Genomic DNA, 8,400 nt, shown 5'->3' with positions numbered 1-8,400 from the left:
TGGAAGTGGTCAGAGTCCAGAGCCTGGGCAGACATCACCCAGAGGAAGAAGGGTTAACCTCTTTGCTGACAAGTGCCATATTAATTTTGGAGCTATGCAGCTCACAACCTGGTGTCAGTGGTTCACCACCATTTGCTGAGGGAAACAGAGCATGAAGAAAGGCAGAGTGTGAAGACGAGCAGACCTGCGTGTTGCTTTCCTACAATGATGTCAGTTGCTAAAGAGAGGAATGAAGGACCAGCAGAGAGAGGAATTTAGACAGGAGCTCAGGAATAACTGTGACGCTGGATGTTACAGTTGCCTATGCAAACTATCTAGAGTCCCTCAACTTCTGTTGTTCTTGAAGACAGGCTCTCACAAGGAACAATCCAGAACACTGAATTTTGGATTGGCTTGGCTTTGCTCTCTGGAAGACCAGCTTTCCTCCATCAGTTTTAAAGGGGCTGGTGGAGAGCTCCTTGGCTAAATTAAGTGTCCAAGTTGGTTGAGTTTAAATATCCATTCCCAGGATTTCTGTGAATTACAGGCAGGTGTGACTGCCCAGCACCCTGAACCTTGCCCAGAGCAAGTCACAAAGGTGACATATGGTCACAAAAGTGGCTGTGGAGGATAAGAATACACTTTTACTGACCAAAAGAGAGAATGCGAACCTGCCTATTAGTGAAATGTTACCATGCATTTTTGGTCTGTATAATTACAGAACACCTATTATTTCTACAAACAGTTCCCATCACGTCTGTATCGGCAGCATCAGCAAATATCTTACAGTTATATAAATTTGTAGATAAAAGTGTGTGTCACTGCTTTTTAACGCAGGTAAGGAAGTTATTTCAGTCCTGCAAAAATCACATCATATCACAACCCCCTCTAGAGTCAAACACTGCTTCTTCAGCACTGGAAAGCAATGCACATGCTTCCCTTTGTAGTGAAGATGGTCCTGAGATGCATGGAAGTGTGGAATATCCATCCCATGCTATTAAAATGTTTGAAAGAAATCAAGTCTCTGAGAAAAGAAATTTTAATTATAACGTTTCCCTAGTTATGTGAAAATTGTATGTTTAATGTAACCATATTTAGAGCACTACTGTACTGCAAGATAACCTTTGTAATATGAGCAAATAGTGGGGAAAAGTCCTGAAACAGGTCTTAAAAATTATTCTGTTTTGTAGGCTGAAAAGTAATATTAACTGATCAATATGCTGATATTTCTTGAATTGCTCTTTTGGTTTCCCAAAGTGTCAGTTGAACAATGAGATTTGCTTCTATTGTACAAATAATAATCCCAAAACAAATAAAACCAACTATATGCTCATATTTCAATTATGCACTTTTATTTCTATTATTACTGTACTTAAAAATCATCATCTCAATCAGAACCATGTTGTGTTAGGTGCTATGTTTTCTTAAGAGTCTACAGCTTTTTTAGAGAGGTGAACAAGGAGCGGGGGGTGGGGGGAAGCAGGGATAGGAGGCAGGAGCGACTTTGCTCAGAGGATGGAGTGGTAGAACTGAGAGTGGAAGCCTTGTCATAAATCTGCCTTGCCCACTGAGCAGCATTTCCTTTACAGGAGGTTGAAAGTGAGATGCTGACTTTTCAGGGTGAGGTTCACAGCCTAAACTTTAATCCTGCACCTCCCAGAATCTTTGTGTACCTCTGGTGAGAAGTTATGTACTGTTATATTCTTTCTTGAAAAAAAAAAAAAAAAATTGTGTTGGTAACAGCTTAATTTAAAATGTTTTGTTAAGCTTTATATTACAAACTGTTTCTCAGTGTTAATTTGCTTCTGAATGAATCAAGGATGGTAGGATTTCAGGATGAGTGTCCCGAAGCTTTGATAATACAGAATTTTTTTATTCACAAATAGTTAATTTGTTTTTTTAAAGCATCTTTGCTATCTTTCCTTAAAAAAAAAATTTATATGCATCTGTACAATGGAGCAGTCGTTGTGAATTTTATGTCCTTGTGTAGACTTTACCAAAAAGGTTTTTGTCATGTTTTTCTTTGATGTTACTTTTTCTGCAGCGACACAGTTCTCCTGCAGTGCCGTGGGTTTGCTACCTCTTTTCCTATAAACACTTGGCTTCAGTGGAACAGCCAAGCAAACAGGGGAAAACAGAATTAATTTATAAAGGCTTTGGCTGCTGTTGTCAGTGTAAAGAACAGAACGGCCACAAGATGGTAGCAGCCTGTAAGGGAGAGACAGGACATAGCTCTCCTCTTTCCTTCTTGATCCAAGGAGGCAAACATTGCCTGTGTGCATTATGTCATACAGCCAAGCATTCACAATGTTCAATCATCATTATTTTAGCTCTATTTTCTGTTAGGTCGTCTTATGTCAGTTTGAGGTGATCTTGTGTGAAATCGAGCAATGGGGGATAACACCGCAGAATCTCTCATTAGCTGTAAAGCCTCCCAGGCTGGCAGCATGTGACTCGGCCAAGGAAGCCAAGCGCAAATCTGTTTTAAAATTGCCAGTGTAACCTAGCATCTGGGCTTGTGCATTGCCATGCCTGAGGCTCTGGCTGGCTGGTACAGCCTTGTCTGCTTTTCAGGCTTTCCTAACAGTGTCCAGAATGCCACAGCCCCAGGTTACAAAGCACTGACTTCCTACTTACTCTTTATGCCAGCTTGGATTGGTTTAGAGTAATATAAAGAGTTAACTTCGCATTGCCTGGCTTTGTGAAAGACCAGATATCATCCACCCTCCACGGACTGACATAAAGTTCATGTTAATAGAAAAAGACAGTAAAAACACCATCATGTGCTCTGTTTGATTTGACAGAAGTGCGGTCATATGCCTACATGTGATGAAGATTAAATTTGTGCTCCTGAGTGATCTGGCAGCATGCAAACCCTAATTAATGCACATGAGACTACAGTTCCGGGGGAAAAAAAATGTGCTCTTCCTTCTACTGTTCCTGCTATGGGAGAAAAGGGGAGAAAGGGGATCCTCTGACAGATTGCTGGGGCAAACAACTGCAGAGATCATTTTGGCCTGGGTTATAATAGCCAGAAAAGATACAGGAGGTTGTTCTGTAAACTCTTTCACTGTGAATTATGGAAGAATTTCATCCTTTCTTGATACTTTGGGGTTATAGGAAAGAGTGTGAGGAGTGGTAGCACTGACCTATTTCTACCCTGTATCTGCTCTACATCATACTTAAGTGAAGCTTTTGTGTGTCAGCAGGATATAATTCAAAGACAACATTCAATTTACAACATTATAAGGTTAATTTAACTCTGCAATGAAGATAAGTCCTGCATTTCTTGCTGCATTTCTATGTATAAATGCTAGCTGTGAATAGCAACAGTTTCATTTAAACATGGTGCTCTGATGTGAATGCTCACTCTGCAGCATGCAGTTTAAAACTCTTAAAGGAAAAAAAAAATGGGTGTCAGTGCTAGTATGCACTCAATATTCGTCATCATTTGCTTGCTGAGAGCCATAACCAACAGTCTAAACTGTTATTTCTTCCATGGAGTCTATCTTTACTCCTCTGCAAATTTTTCTCCTCAATCTAATGATTTAAACACCTATTAATTGCTCAGTAAGACTCTGCCCCTGGAGGCAAAGGAGGACTGAAAAAGTCTCACTTAATGTTGCACAAAATGAAGTCATGGTTTGTATTTGGTCTTTTTCACCCACTGCTGCAAACACGCACACATGCTTTAAGTTTCTCTCGATTTCTATGTGACCATTCTTCATGATGCGGTGAAATGTGCTCATGTTAAACATACTATAGAGGATTTTCAAAATAAATCATGTCCTGAATTGATATGATTTGCTTCATTGTTAATTTCCTTTGGCTGTGATATAGTTTATAGAGTGATAAAACTCAGCACTGAAGGTTAACGGTCTAGTTTGCTTCTCTTTGATATGATTGTTGATATGTTTTCTTATTTATGACTTATTTTCCAAGTCTTCCTTTGATTCCACTTTTCTCCATTTTACAGAAAGCTGACTTTTTAAGAATATATATTCCAGTTATTTTTAGCTAAGTAATAATAATATGCTATCTGGATACTTACATTACTGGCTTATTTGTGGGATTTAATGTATCTCTATGAGATTTTACAGGTATTTGAGAAGATCTTAGTCAAGTAACTTCCTTTCAGTCCAATTATTTCTGCTTTGTTCTTTTCTGTTCTTTCCAGACATTTTCTTCTCTCAGGCCATCTCATGAGAGTCACATCCCTAGCTGCCAATACTGGTTTTTATGTCCATGTTTGTGTTACTTCCTTTTTTTTCCCCTTTTTCCAGCTCCAAATTTAATAAGCCTCCTGGGCTTTCTTTGAAGATTTCATCTGCAGCTGCAAATAAACCCTTGTGTTTCTCTGATTCTTCTATTTGGACTAAAAAGCCAAGTGACATTGTTTTAAAGACAGAACAAAGAGCTCTTGAAAATGCATGGAGATGGGTACTCAACACACACCTAAACTCACACTTGGAGTACATAAAAAGTAAACACATTTAATTTTTTTTTTTCTGCTTTCATTAACAAATTGCTCTGGGCCTGTTTTAATGCTTAGGTTCCTTTCTGCATTCACTGGGTGAAAAAGGAGTTCTGTAAATTTATTAATTATTTCTCTTTCCCACTTCCCTCAAATGCTTGGGTTTTTGAATATGAAGAAGATTTTTCCCACATACTTGGGGAATATTTCTATATTTCTTCTTTATTACTCCATTCTGTTTTAATGCCTTAGCTGAAACTCTTGAGACATGCTGAAACAACCTGAGATCACCGGAAAGGAAACCTGAATTGGTACAAACTGGGCCTTGCAATGTCAGAAAGTTTGCAAGCAATAATACATGCCCTGTTCTAAGGCACCCCTACGTTAATGCAAGTGTTTGCCAAAATCATGTTATTGCCTTTCAGCACAAACCCTTGAGAGAAATGGGTTATGGTGAGACCCTCCTGCAGGTGGTGGGGGAATAAAAGAGTCAGTGAAAATTGGCCGTGACCACGTGCAGATCTTAATGCTCCTGCACATGTTCTCCAGGGGTACGGACAGCCTTTTTCTTCTGTGCTTGTACATTGCTTAGCACAGCAAATCTTCAAACTTTGTGAAGTTTTATTGGACGGCTTAAGGTTGCCAGTCAAAATTGTGTTATTTAACCACTGTGCTATTGTAGTGCTTTGAGAATTTGGTTTATTCCCACAGATTTTACTTTCATCCATGTTGCCCAGCTGCATATTGTTATGACTTCTGCTGTCACTGTTGTGCCATGATTGAACTGTCTTCATTCTGAACTACTTTATTTTTGGAATCTGGGTATCACACCCACCTCTAATCACACACAAAGGTCTGCATTTGAGCTAGGTACGTCAGGGTTTCCCCCTTGTCCCTACAGGTTTAGTCAATGTAGCTGAAACCAGGGTACGACTCATCTCATACTGAAGCAGATGCCTGTGTACGGTTAAATGAATACTTCCTTCAACTTCAGCAGTTTTATTGACTAAATCCCCCCTGGCAGCAGTGCTATAGATACATGAAGTCAGGAGAGATTAATGCCCTTCTTAGACACCTCTACTGTGCTGCTGGTATGACTAAACTAGAAAGCTAATGTGTAGGTGGTGCCTAATGTGTTCCCAGTCAGAGGGTTGAGCGATGCAGTGGCTGTGTCCCTGGCCCAGTGAAGGGATTCCTGGAAGGTTTTCCGTGTTCTGTGAATCTGTCGTAACCATGCCTGCAGATTCAGTCAGATCTGGAGCAGAGCGTGTACTCCAGATAACAACCTTTCCCTCTTTTCCCCTCAGCTACATCTTCCCTCCACGTTCTGCCCATCCTTTAGGCTAACCTCTTCTGCTGTTCCCAGCACTCACACTACCTTCTACCCAGTCTGCCAGTTTTTCACTGGTTTCATTTTTTTCCACTGGACATTTTCACTAATGTTTTTCTAACTACAGGGACAGCAGATTTAAGAGAAATTCCTTTCTCAACTTTTGAAATAGTTTAATACATAAGACAAGCTGCACTGGGCCAGCCCGTGGGTTCACGCACCCAACATCCTGTTTCTGATAGCTGCCGATAGTCAATGTTGAGGGGAAATGCAGAACAAGTCCACAGTGGTACTTCCAACTTGCAGAGGTCTGGCTTAGAGATTTTATACATCAAGGACACTATCTTTGAATCTAAACACATGAACTTAAATAAAGAAGGTAACAAAGAGGCAGTGGGTCGGAGGTTGATGTGCCTAACGCTTCTTCTCCCTTCCTGTTCATTCCTGGCTGTTTGACTGTTTTGTAAACATGGGGTTTGCTTACAGGAACAAACTCAATTTCTTTTTCTTATTTTTTAAAATTAAATATTAATTAATTTTTCCTTAGCTATGAACTTCATAAAACTTGCTATAGTCAGAGAGCTGAGAAACAGCTAATAAAAGCGCTGCCATCTGGGCTGAGAAGGGCCTTGTGGCAGGCCAGTGCTAGCAGGGCTGATGCATCTCAATGTCAGTATGGAGTCAGTGACTTTGAGACTTACACGAAAGATTACCTCTGATTTAATACTCAGTCCAGGACATGGACCTGCTGGGATAATCAGGCTCTGAAGAGCCTTGTGACTTAGGAAGACCTCTGTAAAGTTCAGTTTAGTCAGAAGTCTTCTTTAGCTCAGAGGGTACACCCCCAAATTGTAAAAATACAGACTGATCATAAGCAACATTGTGACACCAGTGCTGGGAGGAACCAACTTTCCAAAATGTCAGTGGAGGAGGCAGTGGGAAAAGCTGATAGAGGAAGGTGCTCTGGGGAGGGAAGAGTTTGGAGACCTGTTTTCTGAAAGTGAAGATGGGTAGACAATGTATGCTTACTGATGGCAAGCTCTGATCCTGCAGTACTGCATCAATAAACCAGAGCATTTACAGAACATCTCTCCTAAACGATGATTAAGGAACGTTAGCCTTAATTTACATTTCCACAGCATGCAGGGATAGCCTAAAGCCAAACCCTTCCGAAGCTAACCCAGCAGTTTGCAGCCTGCTTTCCTGCCTAACTCAATCTGGGATTGACACCAAGAGGCCTTCCTGGGGGATTGCAAATAGATTATTTTGCTATGGCTTCTTGTACCTACTACATTTCTAACGTACCACCCTTAACATGAGTTGTTTTATGCTGCTGAACAAAAGCATGGAAAATATTTTGTTATTCGCTTATTCATTTCATTATGCAAATTTGTTCTCTAGAGGTGATACAATCTGTGTAAAATAGTCAGCACCCCACAGTGTTTTCTGGGCTTGCACAGGTGGCATGTCTGTACTTCATAGCTCAGATGTCCTGGAGCTAGCTCGAGTTACAGCTGGAATATCTGAGTAGTGCTGTGCTGAGACAGCAACTTGGATGTAGGCAACAGCACTGCAGTTTCACTAGGGATTCCATTTCTCTGCAGGGAAAATGAGTTAGACTGCTGTGCTGTGGTGTTAGGCTGTTTCCCAACGCAGAGCTATTTTGGTGGGCGATCTTTGCACCAGGCTTTGTTGCACAATGCAGGTATTTTCTGTTGCCTCTTTCTGCACCGAACAGATCCGCAGCATAGCAGACAACATTACAAATATTAACCTGGCAGAGGTTATTTTTGTCTGTTTGTTGCAAGGTGGCTGTGCCCAGATTTAGACAATATGGAGTAAATCTGGTGATGTGCAATGAGTCAAGAAGATGCAGAGTGACTGGCTAAATCAGCAAAGCAGATCTATAATGCAGAGACAAAAAGTTCAATAGTGTTCCTACTTTTAAGATGAAAGCAAAGCCTTTGACTCAGTGAAATAACAACAGCTCAGATAAAGTAGGACTAGAAAGGTGATGAAGCCACGGCACTAGCTTTAAGCTATCTGGCGTGGATGCTGATGAGGAAATTGGTGAAGCAGCAAGAATTCTGCATGTGCTACAAAATACTGCTGAGAAGCTATATAAAACCATCATAGTTTTATGCTTCATCAGCTGAAACACTTATAATCCAGAAAGAGGTATGTATGAAGCAGGTTCCTGCTCTTTAGGTGGGTTCATGGACTTTATTAAACCACATTCAACACTGGATGATGTCTTTTATCTTTTTTCCAGTATGTTTCAAAATATTTTCTAAGGGAGTCTGCATTCCTACCCATCAAGTTAAAGCATGGTGACAAGCATGTTGCTTGCCTTGGCTGATTTTCTGGACCCTTTAGAAATAGTTTGTAGAGTCCCTGCGGACTACAGACCACAGGCTGGAAATCATTTAATAATTCTCTTTCCTGGTTCCTTGCAGATTTCTGGGACACAGTATTTCTTTCATCAGGAAGACCAGGGTGATGCATCCACAAATGCAGTCATAACTGATTTGAGACAAAACACACATTTTTTTAAGTCAGGACAGTGGGGTGTGCATGGCAAAAAGAACCTCGTAGAGAACAAAAGGCTAAGTGACTT

The sequence above is a fragment of the Cuculus canorus genome, chromosome 1 (genome assembly GCF_017976375.1).
Source record: "Cuculus canorus isolate bCucCan1 chromosome 1, bCucCan1.pri, whole genome shotgun sequence".
NCBI classification, from domain to species: Eukaryota; Metazoa; Chordata; class Aves; order Cuculiformes; family Cuculidae; genus Cuculus; species Cuculus canorus.
Note: the sequence above shows the minus strand (reverse complement) of the source record.